The 13,964-nt window shown below is 48.2% G+C and overlaps 1 long non-coding RNA gene across 8 annotated transcripts in view; it reads left to right on the top strand.

Annotated features, from left to right (window-relative positions):
- The window catches only part of LOC102900349, a 131,789-nt gene that overhangs the window by 86,421 nt on the left and 31,404 nt on the right, over window positions 1-13,964 (top strand). For 7 of the 8 annotated variants that reach the window (XR_002152198.3, XR_006592351.1, XR_006592353.1 and 4 more), the window contains one exon: window positions 12,018-12,233. This is a non-coding gene — a long non-coding RNA (uncharacterized LOC102900349). The remainder of the gene's footprint in view (window positions 1-12,017; window positions 12,234-13,964) is intronic. The other variant, XR_006592350.1, reaches the window with a different exon arrangement.

Raw genomic sequence — 13,964 nt, 5'->3', positions numbered from 1 at the left:
GCCCTTTTCTCAACCTAAGGACTTAGACCGATTTTCCAAGAAAGAAAAATAATTGCTTGCCACTATCAGAAATAGAAATTGAGGTTCGCGGAAAGCATGCACGTGTCAGTGTGTGTGTTGGGGAAGCAGAGGGTTGGGAAGGTGTGGGAAGCACTATAAAATATCTTTGCCTGGAGGCATAATGGTTATGACATCCAGAGCTTGAGTGCTGGGTTTTTTCCCCCTTTTTTGTCCACATAGGAAATGTCTAAATCTGCCAGAGCAATTTGGTTTTTCATTTGCAGGAACCACAGGTATCACTTCCAAATATTGTTCAGTATAAAACTTAATTGAAAACGTAATCAAACTGGAAAATTGCTTGACAAGCTGGGGGTCACATTCGTAAAGGGATGTTTGTTTATCCCTCAGCCGTGATGGGGTCTGTGCTGGCACACGAAGGGGACGGCTGGCACGTTGCTCGCATCGCTCACAGTCCCTGCTGGGAAGGAGCCCCCTCAATCTGGCTGCACTGCGTTTGCTTAAAGGTCACCTGTCAGAGAAGCATAGAGCAATCCCTTACTGAGGAGGCACCAGAATAGATCCCTTTTGATTTTACTGCAGGATCCCGCTTTCTGTGAGTTCAAATTGCTTGTCAGACCGCGGAGGCTTCACCGCTTCAGAAAAGGGCTCTTCCTGTATCCGTTATGTAAGAATTACTTGAGTGCAGTCACTAGTCTGGGACTCTGATAGCCTAGACTCTTCCCCGTGTCTCCTCCTTGAAGCTAGGCTGTGCCAAGTAGAAATCCAGAACTCTGGGATGCTAACCCTGAGAAGGCTGTGCTAGTTGGTGTTATTTGTGGACAGGTAACTGTGTCATTCTTGGAGATGCTTGATAGAGACAGAAAGTAACAGGTCCAGAACCTTATGGGCTGAAATACATCGCCCTAAAATTCACGTGTTGAAGTTCAAACTCCTGGTATCTCAGGATGTGACTGTATTTGAGATAAGGTCTCTAAAGAGGTGATTAAATTAAAATGAGGTTGTTGGGGCAGTGGGGGGGGGGGCTCCTGAATGGCTCAGTCAGTTAAGTGTCCGATTCTTTGATTCTTTGGCTCAGGTCATGATCTCCCGGTTCGTGGGTTCAAGCGCCACATCGGGCTCTGTGCTGACAACTCAGAGCCTGGAGCCTGCTTCAGATTCTGTGTCTCCCTCTTCTGCCCCTACCCTGCTTGCACTTTGTCTCTCCCTCTCTCTCTCTCTCAAAAATAAACATTAAAACTTTTTTGATAAAAAAATAAAAATAAAATGAGGTCATTAGGCATGAAGTCTCCAGAGTAATGAGTGTCTTCTTGAATGCTAATGAATGATGAAGCGACTCCTGGTGGGCCCTTCCATAGCTTCAGGTGGGGGCTGTTTACCACAGAAACCAGACCAAGGCAGGATTAGAGGGTTGAAATTTTCAATGCCATCCCTCAGCCCTTCAGAGAGGGGTGAGGGGCTGGAGATCATGATAATCACCAGCGGCCAACAACTTCCTCCATCATGAGTATATATAATGGAGCCTCCACACAGAAGCTCTACACAGAAGGGTCTGGAGAACTTCCAGGTTGGTCAACGCATTCATGTGCTGGGAGGGTGGCATCACCCAAACTCCGCGGGACAGAAGTGTCTGTGCTGTGCGCTATGTACCTCTTTTTCTGAATGTTCATTTATACCTCTTATAATAAACCATAATGGGCTAAAAAAAATGAGGTCATTAGGGTGACCTAATCCAGTTTGACTGGTGTCCTGAAAAAGAGGAAATTAGGACACGGGTACAGAGGGAAGACCATGTGAAGACACAGAGGAAAGATGGTCTTCCACAAGCCAACGGGCGAGGCCACGGTAGAAACCAAACCATCCCGGCCCACACCTTGATCGCAAATTTCCAGCTTCAGAAATGTGAGAAAATCACTTTCTGCTGTTTAAGCCACCCAGTCTGTGATACTCTCTTATGGCAGCCTGAGCAGGCTAATACATAGACCCAGAGCTCTTCTGTGTAGCATTAATTTTGGCTCCATTGTGTAATGCTAAGCAGAGCACTAGATTTCTCTGGGTCCCAGTTTCCCTATAGAAAAAAAAGGTGGTTAAAAATAACCCCTGTTCTGCCAGATTGACAAGGTTAATGGCGAGGGCTGAATAGGATCGAGATTCTGGGAGGGCTTCCTTACACGCCTCTCATCTGGGCCGAGTGGACCAGCAGTGAACAGCTTTGGGATTTCTTGGCTGGCCACCACCCAAACCTGAATGGCGAGTGGATGTCATTTCCTGTGCCGTACTTGAATAAGTGGCTGTGACGTTTTTGGGTGGTGAGATAGGTTATAAGAATATGTGAGGGGCACCTGGGTGGCTCAGTCGGTTGAGCGTCCGACTTCGGCTCAGGTCGTGATCTCGCGGTTTGTGGGTTCGAGCCCCGCGGTGGGCTCGGTGCTGACAGCTTGGAGCCTGGAGCCTGCTTCGGATTCTGTGTCTCCCTCTCTCTCTGCCCCTAACCCACTCGCATTCTGTCTCTGTCTCTCTCAAAAATAAATAAACATTAAAAAAAAAGAATATGTGAAAATTCAGGGGGAAAAATGCCTCCGTTGAGTTGAAATGGGCATATTGTGAATTTAGGAGGAGTGGGAGGTCATCAGTACACTTTTTATTTTTCAGCTGAAGTTGGAGGCCATATTCTCGATGACATCTTCCATTATGAAATCAGTTGACATCTTTCTTTTTTTCCTAAAGTTTATTTATTTTGAGAGACAGAGAGAATCCCAAGCAAGTTCTGTGCTGTCAACGTGGAGCCCAACGCAGGGCTTGATCCCACAAAACGTGAGATTATGACCTGAACTGAAATCAAGAGTCAGATGTTCAACTCACTGAGCTACCCAGGTGTTCCGGCACCTTTTTCTTTTTTTCAAAAATTTCTGTAGGGGCGCCTGGGTGGCTCAGTTGGTTGAGTGTCTGACTCTTGATTTGGGCTCAGGTCAGGATCTCATAGTCATGAGGTCCAGTTCCTTGAATCGTCTCGAGAGAGAGGATTTTCTCCCTTCCTTTCTCTCTCTGCCTTTCCTCCACAGTCTCTCTCAAGATCAATAAACTTAAAAAATAATAAAAAATTTCTCTAGAAATTTTTAGCATCCATCTTTCAATTTTTTAATCTTATTATTTGTGTTATTTTCCCATGGCTGCTGTGGCTTAAAGCAACATAAATGTAGTATTTACAGTTCTGGAGGTCAGTTTGACTGGGCGGAAGCCGAGTGAACCAGCTTGATAGAACCAGGCATGCCTGGTTCCCTCTGGAGGCTCTAGGAGAGAATCCATTTCCTGGCCTCTGCTGGCTGCCAGAGGCTGTCTGCACTCCTTGGATCTTTCTAGAATCACTCCAGCCTCTTGCTTTTGTTGTCATATTTCTTACTTCCTCCTTTGACCTCCTTGTCCCCCCCACCCCGCACACTCGTGATTATGTGATTACATTGAGTGATCACCCAGATGTTCAGAATAATCTCATCTCAAGATCTTTAGCTTAATCATATCTACAAATCCCTTTGGCCAGATAAGGTCACGTTCACAGGTCCTGGGGATTAGAACGTGGGTATATTTGGGGGGCCATTATTATCCAGCCTCCCACAACACTGAAGAAGCAACACAGAACAATATAGAGAATGGGCTTTTCCCCAATTTCTCTAGTCGTGAGCTCTGTGATCTTGGCAAAGTCACTTAACCTCTCTGAGTTTATTTCCTCACATGTAAAGTGAGTGCAACGTTGCCCACCTCACAGGGTTGCTGCGAACAGTTACATGAGAGGCTATGCAGGAACAGGGAACATCTTGCCAAGGACTCAGCTGGCTCTTAGTGAATGGTGGCTATTTTGTTTCATCCACTTTTTTGTTCTTCCGAATTTCGATTGTTCCAACTTAAGTTTTCTGTTTTCCACAGGAAGAGAGAACCTTCTCAAACCAAACTACCCCTTGTCTGCTGAGCTTATCCCGCATGGGGGGTCTGAGCCGCCCCACTCGGGCACGGAGGGTGTGTAGGCAGGGGAACGTCTTTAGCCTCAAGGAGATCAAAGCTTGTTTAGCCTTTTCCTCACTTATCAGAGGCCAGCACAGCCCTTGGCCAACACGAAGGACTTTGTCTTATCCAGCCTGCCATGTAGATCATGTCTCATGACTCTAATAACTGAGAGCTTGAGACCTGTGGCTCAAACTCTAGCTACCAGGACCAATCTTGCCTTAAATCGCGGAGTATTTAACTAGCCCTGCATCTGTGGTATCCACTGTTCATGCTCAAGATTCTCTACTGCTTGGCCGATGGTGCACGGCCTTTGCTACGTCTGCGACTTCTGCCTTGAACTTCTTCCTGAAGTTGCCTTATGGTTTTGCTTCTTTCCTTCTCTGGTGAACTGCCTTCTACCTCAGTCTTTTCCTGGCACTAGTCCCTGCCACACTCTTGCTAGCTCTACTCCCAGACATTGGGACTTTGCCCTAAAACCCAATTCAGGAAGTAGGAGAGATTCCTTCCTCATTGATAGAACTCTCTGATACCAGCTACCTGCTTGAGATTCTTGAGCCTCAGAATCTCCTTTGGCCTTTCTGTTGAGAAAACATTTATCCATCCATCTATGTTTCCACGTATCCATGTATCCATCCATCCATCCATCCATCCATCCATGTATCCACTATTTATTGAACTGTTGTCATAACCCTGACTGACACAGAGGTGAACAAAATAAAGTCCTGGCCCTGGAGGAGTTTATACTTCAGTGGAGGAGACAAAGGAGTGAATAGTTACACAATACAGAGTTTGACGTTAGTTAATACATGAAAGCAGTCGTGTATTACTTCAAAGGACGAAGTACTTGGTTTTGAGGAGAGAGGTTAGAAGAGTCTTCACAGAGGAGAGAAAAATTAGAGCTGTTGGGCCTGAGTAAGAGGTGTTTTTTTTTTTTAAGTTTATTTGTTTATTTTGAGAGAGAGAGTGTGTGGGAGGGGCAGAGAGAGAGGGAGAGAGACAGAGAATCCCCAGCAGGCTCCACATTATCTGCACAGAGCCTGAGGCAGGGCTCGAACCCACGAACAGTGAGATCATGACCTGAGCTGAAGTCAAGAGTCGGACGCTTAACCAACTGTGCCACCCAGGTGCCCCCTGAGGAAGAGTTTTCTAAGTGGACAAACCAGGGCATTGCTCTGCCAACTGCCTGCCTAGCCTGAAGCCCGGGTCCTTCCAATTCCAGACTGGTTCCGTCTAATGCTCACCTTTCTCAAAGAGTAGCTTCTATGGACTGAATTGTGTCCCCCCCCCCCCGCCCCCCAGATCCATAGGTTGTGAAGGTTGTGAAGAGGTGTGAATCTCTTACACCCAATGTGACTATATTTGGAGATAGGGTCTTTGGGGGGCACTTAAGGTTAAATGAGGCCATAAGGGTGGGGTCTTAACCCAACAGGACTGGTGTCTTTATAAGAAGAGGAAGGGGCTCGAGAGCTGTCCCCACTTTGTGAGGACACACCCACACCGAGAAGGTGGCCATCTGCAGAACCAAATCAGCTGGCACCTTGAACTTGGGATTCTAGCCTCCAGAGCTGTGAGGAATAGATTAGTTTTGTGTAAGCTACCCAATTTATGGTATTTTGCGATGATGGCTCGAGCCGACAAATATTGCAGCTGAGGGAAATTTGTCCTTTTGGCTATCCACCTACATTGTATAAATGAATAAATATTTAGCGGAGGAGCACAGGCTAAGTGCTTTCAGTATGTCATCTTGTTTAATCTTCATTGTGACACAAGGAAAAAGGGATTATCACCCCCCCATTTCACAGATGACCAAACTGAGGCTCAGAGCGGGTCAGTGACCTACCTGAGGGTCATCTAGTGAAGCTGGAGTTTGAACTCAGGTCTGTCTGGTGCAAAGCTGGAGTATCTGCCCTGCTCTCTAGATAAGGATTATTTTGAAAAGTACTGGGGCACCTGGGTGGCTCAGTCGGTTAAGCGTCCGACTTCGACCCAGGTCACGATCTCGCGGTCTATGAGTTCGAGCCCCGCGTCGGGCTCTGGGCTGATGGCTCGGAGCCTGGAGCCTGCTTCCGATTCTGTGTCTCCCTCTCTCTCTGCCCGTCCCCCATTCATGCCCTGTCTCTCTCTGCCTCAAAAATAAATAAACATTAAAAAAATTTTTTTTAAAAAGTACTAAAACCCCATGTCCTGTCCCTTGATTCCATTCAGCAAGGGTGGGTCCATCCTAGGGGCCAGAAGGATACGGAGGCAGGAGCAAGCTCTATCAACTTCAAGTTCTCTCCCTCCGTGCCCCGCCCCCCGCCACAATCAACCCCAGGGCTCCTCCTTCCACTGTGTGCATTCAGGAGCACACCCCATAAATCTCAGGAATTGAAACACACACTGAAGCAAATAACTCACCCTACCTGAGTCTGCTGTTTAATAACTGAACTGGCACACGTGATGAATGGCTACAATGTTATGCCACCGGAAGAATAAATAACAGACACAGTCATCTTTAGAGACGTTATAAATGAGACCCATTCCTTCCTGTCTCTGCCTTAAGGCCATTGTTGAAGGAGTCCGTAGAGGAGAGATGTGCCCGATTTTGTCATGGCACACGTGCATTGAGCACCTACTGTATCCTGGGATGGGCTCTGGGAAGTCAGGGAAGAAGACGATACATTCTGCCCCCACAAGCGAGCCTCTGCCTGAATAAATACGTGCGCCCCTGTACATGGCTCTGTAAGAGCCGCGTGCCATAGTGTCGAAGCCTCAGGGTGCCGATGGGGAAAGCGAATCCGAAGATCCATTCTCCACTGTTACAAAACAGCCTACGGGGACATGCCCAGTGTGTGCTTGGCACATGGGAGGTGCCCGTGCATCTGTGTGTCCCATAAAGGGGTCAGAGTTAGAGGCGGGGCTGCTGAGCGTGAGGGGGGAGTTGGTCCTGGAGCACCCTGGGTGAGAGCTCAGCTCTGCAGCCGCACACAGTGGACGTTCACGGTCCCTTGCAACTTGGCCGTCGTGTGCCAAGCTCGATATCTGGTCCCGTGCTGAGACCAATCTGGGTGTAGAAAGGTAATTCAACACTTCCAGTCGGGAGGTTTTGTAATCTGTAGGTTAAATGCTGCCTTGATTGATTTTCATAGCCTAAAAGTCACTTCCGACCAGTGTGCGCTTTGGGAAATGACCTCAAGCATTCTGCTTAAGATCGTTGTCTTGTAGTTTTGAAATAGTGAGATAAGAAACAGAATAAAGGTCTAATTAACCACTTGACTTAGGAGTTCGTGTTTAAACTCCAGGTCCTCTCTCCATTAGCTGTGTGACCTTGGGGTTCCCTCGCCACCACTCTGAGCCTTCCTTTCAAGGTCTGTCAACAGCAAACAAGCCAAAAGGGATTATAGTATCCACTAAACTGGTTGTCGTAAGGGAAACGTTGACATTATCTGTGTAGAGTGCTTAGCACATGTGTCCAGCCCTTAACTATAGCAGTTCTTACTAAGAAAAGAAGGGAGTGAGCCAGGAAGGATGGGAGGGAAAAGAGAAGGACAGGGAGAGAAAGAAGATGGAAAGGAAGGACAGAGGTGGAGGGGCCGACCACAGCACTGTCTTCCTGTATTTGAAGAGCTGTGCTAGAAAGAAAGTGAGAGACTTTGCTGAGGACCCGTCTGTACAAGGGGAGGGAAGCAGGTGCTGTCTAATACGCCCAGTTACTGTAGCAGGTGCCATCGAGGGAAAGACTGGACGGAGATGAGCTACAGACAGGGACGCCTGGGTGGCCCAGTCCATTGAGCACCCGATTCTTGGTTTCGGCTCGGGTCATGATCTCACGGCTCCTGAGATCGGGCCCCTCATCGGGCTCTGAACTGACAGCGTGGAGCCTGCTTGGGATTCTCTCTCTTGCTCCCTCTCTGTCCCTCCCCTGCTTGTGCTGTCTCTATCTTGCTCAAAAATAAGTAAATAAACGTTAAAAAAAATTAAGACAAGCTACAGACATTGAGAAAAGGGTCTCTCTAGAATCCTCTAAGGGGAATCCTGCTAAATTGGCAGTTTTGTACACCTAATGCAACTTTATAAATGTATATAGAAACCTTGGTTCTGTGAATTATATCAGCAACCACTTCCAAAAACCTGAACCATGCGCCACGCCGGGTGCTGAGCGCTTTACTTCTTTTTGTTTAAATTTTGTGTGTGTGTTGCTTTTTTTAACATTTATTTTTTGAGAGACTGAGAGAGACAGAGCATGAGTGGGGGAGGAGCAGAGAGAGAGGGGGACGCAGAATCGGAAGCAGGCTCCAGGCTCCGAGCTGTCCGCACAGAGCCCGACGCGGGGCTCGAACTCACAGACTGCAAGATCATGACCTGAGCCGAAGTCGGACGCTCAACCGACTGAGCCATCCAGGTGCCCCTGAGCGCTTTACTTCTAATACACATATCACCCCCACGGCAGCTCTATGAGGAAGATGCCGTCAGCCTCTCTGCAGAGGGAGAGGGGACTCCGTCCGGAGAGCATTATTTTTGGTGTTAGGAACACTTAACGGAGCAGCTGTTTGGGATGCCTGGGTGGATCGGTTGGTTCACACACACACACACAAACACACACACACACACACACACACACACACACACACACGTTAAAAAACCCCCAAACATAGCAGCAATCCTCTTAGCAAGTTTCAAGTATACAATACCAACTATCTCGTCCCCATTTCCCCCACTCCTCCAGCCCCTGCCAGCCACATTGTGCTCTCTGTTCCTGCAGGTTGACTATTTTAGATGCCACATCCACACCACAAGTTGGGTATTATTGGGTAAATTATTATTATTATTATTATTGGGTAAATTATGAAGGGATACTTCCCAAACCCCACGACCTCCATTACGATATTACCTGCGTGCTCTGTGATTTATTTGTTGACACTACATATCAGTTTATCCCTCTGGACTGTGGCCTCCTCAGAAGCACTCACACGGATCTATTTATCTTCGTATCTTCTGTGCATAGCAGCTCCAGGCAGAAAAGATGCTCAATCAGTATATTGTGAAAGAATGAATTTGTGAATTAGGATTCGAGGGAAACAGGAGCACAAAAAGAGGATGAGAAGGAGAAGGGAAGCATTTTGTTAGTGCCTACGGGGTACGGGACTCGGAAACACTGTCCTTACACAGCCTCCTGCAGAGGCTAAAAAGCTAAAAGCTTTAATTTCAGATATACCGGCAGCTAACATAGGTCCATCCAACCTGATGCACTTGAATGAGATGTGGGAGGTGGGGCAGAGCTTACTAGAACCTTTTTTTTTTTTTTAATATTTATTTATTTATTTTTGAGAGACAGAACGAGAGAGAAATTGGGAGTGGGGGAGGGGCAGAGAGGGAGTCCGAGAATCTGAAGCAGGCTCTGCACTGACAGCAGAGAGCCCAGATGTGGGGCTCGAACCTACGAGCTGTGAGATCATGACCTGAGCTGAAGTCAGACACTTTACTGACTAAGCCACTCGGGCGCCCCGCTTGCTAGAAACTTTATGATGGTGTCCTTACTCTGCCCTCTGATCTCATCTTTCATTGCTTTTTCCTCTAAGCTTCACTCCAGCCATCCGGAATTTCCCCCACCTATTCTCCTATGTGCCTAGATCTCCCTTGATTCTTCACTGGGAACTTTGCTCTGCCTATTAGTGGCTTTCTAGCTAATTTCTGAGCTCAGCTCACATACCGCTTCCTCCAGGCAGCCTTCCGTGACTCTCACAGCCTGGATTAGGTGCTTTGCTGCGGTAAGAATTCTAAAGAAGCTCTCAAGATTTTCATTCCCTGGTGAGTTAGTCAAACGGTAATCTAGGCGTTGCAGATCTGATGAAAATCCTATGTTAGTCGTGCCAGCACCACACCAAGCAGAATTTTGCTGCCAAACTGAATGAGCTCCGGATAAGAGCCTTGCCTGGTTGACACCTTCATTCTGTCCTCCTAGACCCTGAGCAAAGAACCTCCCAATCCACTGGGCTTTCCCACCTACAGAACCCTGAGATTATCCCTGCGTGCTGTTTTCAAACACTCAGTTGATGGTAATTTCATACACAGCGATAGAAAACATACCTTCGTTATGTGTTCCCTTGGAACTCTGTTATTCTCTTATTAGCACAGTGACATTGTGATGGTTTGTTAAATTATGTCTCCAACTCCATTGTGAGTGCCCTTAGGGCAGCGGTTCTGCTGTCCTTGTGCACGGCTGTTTCCCGACGCCAAGCGCCGTGCCTGAAACACAGAAGGCACTAAGATAATGTCGGTTAAGCGAGTAAGTCGATTTCCGCAAAGAGGGTCCGAAATGAGGTCCTAGAAGGGTCTGCCCATGGGCCTCAGTAGAAGGCTGTCCAGATGCTATTTTGTGGGAGACTGCGTCAGCTTACCAACCCAAGACACACGGCTGTTATGCTGACATGGTACTTGAATAATTGAGGGAACACCGTGCTCACCTTTCTGTGAGTATCTGAAGCTTTGCTGCTTTTCTTTCCTTTGGGCTGAAATGTTTCCCTTTCCTGAGAGGCGATTTGGCAATTCTCAGTGGATAATTGGAAAGCTCCAACTTTCCAACCCTGGAGTGGTACCTTCAAGGATCTGCCATAGCCTTGGTAGTGGGTACCAAATTGTGTGCCAAACTCATGCCTCACATTCTTGGAGGACTTCTTCCTACACCTGTCCGTGTGGTCTGATTTTTATCTCAACCCATGTGTTCGCCAGGACTCTTGGTTGAAGGTAGGCTTGGGTAAAGTGAGGTTAATGTCTAAGGTTCAGAAATGTGGGTTCGGGAGTGATGAGATCCAGGGGCTGAAATGGGAGCATCACGGATTTGTCTATCCCACCGTATCCTTGTTCAACTTTCCTCCATGTGTTGATTTCATTCTCCAGATGGCTCTCTTTACAAGGAAGGAAAGATGAGCCACAGACCATTGGTTCTAGGACTATAGGATCATCACGGCTCATTATTTGCAAGGAAAAGTAGAATGTTTCTCTTCTTTAAAAAAAAATGTTTATTTATTTACTTTTGAGAGAGAGAGAACGGGCTCAAGCAGAGAAGGGGCAGAGAGAGCGAATCCCAAGTAGGTTCTGGGCTGTCAGCACAGAGCCTGATGTGGGGCTCGAACTCACAAACCGTGAGATCAGGACCCGAGCCAAAAACCAAGAGTTGGATGCTTAACATACTGAGCCACCCAGACACTCCTGGAATGTTTATTTTCATTGAAAAAAAAATTTTAATGTTTATTTATTTTTGAGCGAGAAAGAGACAGAGTGCAAGCAGGGGAGGGGCAGAGAGAGAGGGAGAGCCAGAATCCGAAGCAGGCTCTAGGCTCTGAGCTGTCCTCACAGAGCCCGACGCGGGGCTCGAACTCATGGACCACGAGATCATAACCTGGGCTGAAGTCCGCTGCTCACCAGACTGAACCACCCAGGCACCCCCACTTTTTTTTGCAGTGTTTTCTAAATCAGGTCTATGTAAGTCTCCATCCTAGTTGGTCTCAACCTGTTTCTGTCCCGGTGTCTGGCCAGCCGGGGTCACCTGGCCACTTGGGTGGGGTGATCACAGAAGAAGTTAGCAGAGGAAGACGGAAGTGGTGCCAGATGGGCCACAAACAATGGTGAGCACCCCCCCCCCCCCGCAGTCCGCTTTCTTGAGACCCCTGGTCACCGTTCATTCCCTTGTGTCCACCAAGTCATTCTCCCCCTGCTTCCTGGAGCCACCCTCACTGCTTCTCTCCTTGCCGGTGACTTCAGTCACTCTGCCCGTCGCCTTCTCTCTGTTCCACACGGTGTCCTCATGGAAATCCCCGAGTAAACATAGATTTCCTTAACCAGGATTGCAGGTGCGACCCCTTAATTAAGAAGATCCAGGTAAAGGCTGTAACGTCGAGAAGGGTAAATGGTACTGATTTACTTTGAGAAGACGAAATGATAAACCGCTCTTCCTGCACTCCTAGGGATGCTAATTGGCAATCCAGAGCTAATTTTCTGATGCCTGTTTTTCTTTCCTGGAGAAAAATGCAGGAGTGGAAACGGAGGTTAGAAAGAGCAAGTGGGTGCTCACAGAGGAGCTGGTCAAGGAGTGGGGTGTGGATGGAGGAGATGGAACGGAAAAGACTGGAATTGCCGGAAGGTCTTCAGAGAGCTGAAGGAGTAGACCCGGCTGGAGGACGACGTCACATTCAGGGAGGAAAAGTGCGCCCATACCGGGAAGCCACCTGAGCGCTCTGGTAGGTAAACGTGGTGACTCACGAAGCAGCAAACTGTTTCTTTTCAGAGGTATCCCAGCAGGGGCTGGATGTCCGCCTGCCAGAGACGCTGCAGAGGGGAACCTGACAGTGTGCGAAAAGGGAGGAGTTTCAAAATTCCTTGGAACTAGGGAGGTCTGAGATTGGCCATCCAGCCTGTTCCCTTCCAAACTGGAGGTGCAGTTGGAGCTCATGACAGCCTGGGAGCGAGCTTCAGGGATCATAGAGCGATTGACCCATGGTCGTGTCCTCATGGGACATAGCTGAGAGTTACAATTTGCATGGCTGCCAAGAACAATGCGAATTCTAGGGGCGCCTGGGTGGTGCAGTCGGTTAAGCGTCCGACTTCGGCTCAGGTCACAATCTCGCGGTCCGTGAGTTCGAGCCCCGCGTCGGGCTCTGGGCTGATGGCTCAGAGCCTGGAGCCTGCTTCCGATTCTGTGTCTCCTTCTCTCTCTGCCCCTCCCCCGTTCATGCTCTGTCTCTCTCTGTCCCAAAAATAAATAAATGTTGAAAAAAAAAATTAAAAAAAAAAAAAAGAACAATGTGAATTCTTCACTTTGTGGCATGAGTTCAAACGCTTGCAGAAGTTCAGGATTTCTACCATTGAAAATCCATTCCATCTAAGACTTGGGGCCAATCCGCAGCGGGGCCCCACAAACAGTGGGCCTCGGGACGGTAACTCTACCTGACTTGACTTTAGCTGCCTTTCTGCACATTGGGAAGATGGATGGATGCTCTCTAAGGTCTGCTCCAGTCCTCAGGGTTCGTGGAGTTCCAGGATTGCATAGATACACAGAAGAACCTTATGTAAATCAAGCTTGGCAGGGGCCCTGCCTGAGGCAGCAGGCCTGGGCAGGTAAGGAGGTGGAGGGATCCTGCATAGATGCGGCCAGAGAGTGCTGCAACATTGGCTTCCAGGCTGTTACTCCTGGGGCAACAGGTGCAAGTGGCAGAATAAACGAATAAATAATAAGTTCTCTGAGAGGACATCCATGTTCCTTTATAGACTTTTGTCTGTTTAGTAACTAAGTATCTAGTCCATTGGGGGCATACTGGAATACTGTTGAATCCAAAATCGCTTCAGTCAGGGGCGCCTGGGTGGCTCAGTGGGTTAAGCGTCTGACTTTGGCTCAGGTCATGATCTCATCGTTTGGGGGTTCAAGCCCCACAGCGAGTTCTGAGCCGACAGCTCGGAGCCTGGAGCCTGCTTCAGAGTCTGCGTCTCCCTCTCTCTCTGCCCCTCCCCTGCTCGCACTCTGCCTCTCTCTCGAAAATAAATAAAGCATTAAAAAAAAAATCACTGCGGCCAAACCAAATGACTCATGATTCCCAGAGCCTGGTACACAGTCTGTGCTTCCTATGATGTCTATGCGTCTCTGTGATTCTGATTTGGGTTCTTAGCATGTTCTTGTCAACCAAAGGTCTTTAAAGCCAGCCTAAGTCAAGGGGGAGTCTTAGGAGACGTGAGAGGCAAGTTCATGGATGTCAAATGCAGGAAGCAATGTACCGTTGGGCCACGTGGACCTGGGAGCTGGAAAGTTACACACACATTTCTCTCCGGGGTCTCCATGGTTCCCCATTTCCGTTTATCTCCATGGATGGTTCCATTCTCCCTCTCCTGTCATCGTGCACTTTGCTGAGCAAAATACTGAAGGCAGGGATTTAGCATCATGGGTACAAGAACGTGGGACCCACAATGCCCCCTTCACA

The sequence above is a fragment of the Felis catus genome, chromosome F2, assembly GCF_018350175.1.
Source record: "Felis catus isolate Fca126 chromosome F2, F.catus_Fca126_mat1.0, whole genome shotgun sequence".
NCBI lineage: Eukaryota > Metazoa > Chordata > Mammalia > Carnivora > Felidae > Felis > Felis catus.
Note: the sequence above shows the minus strand (reverse complement) of the source record. Positions and strands in the feature narration are given on the sequence as shown.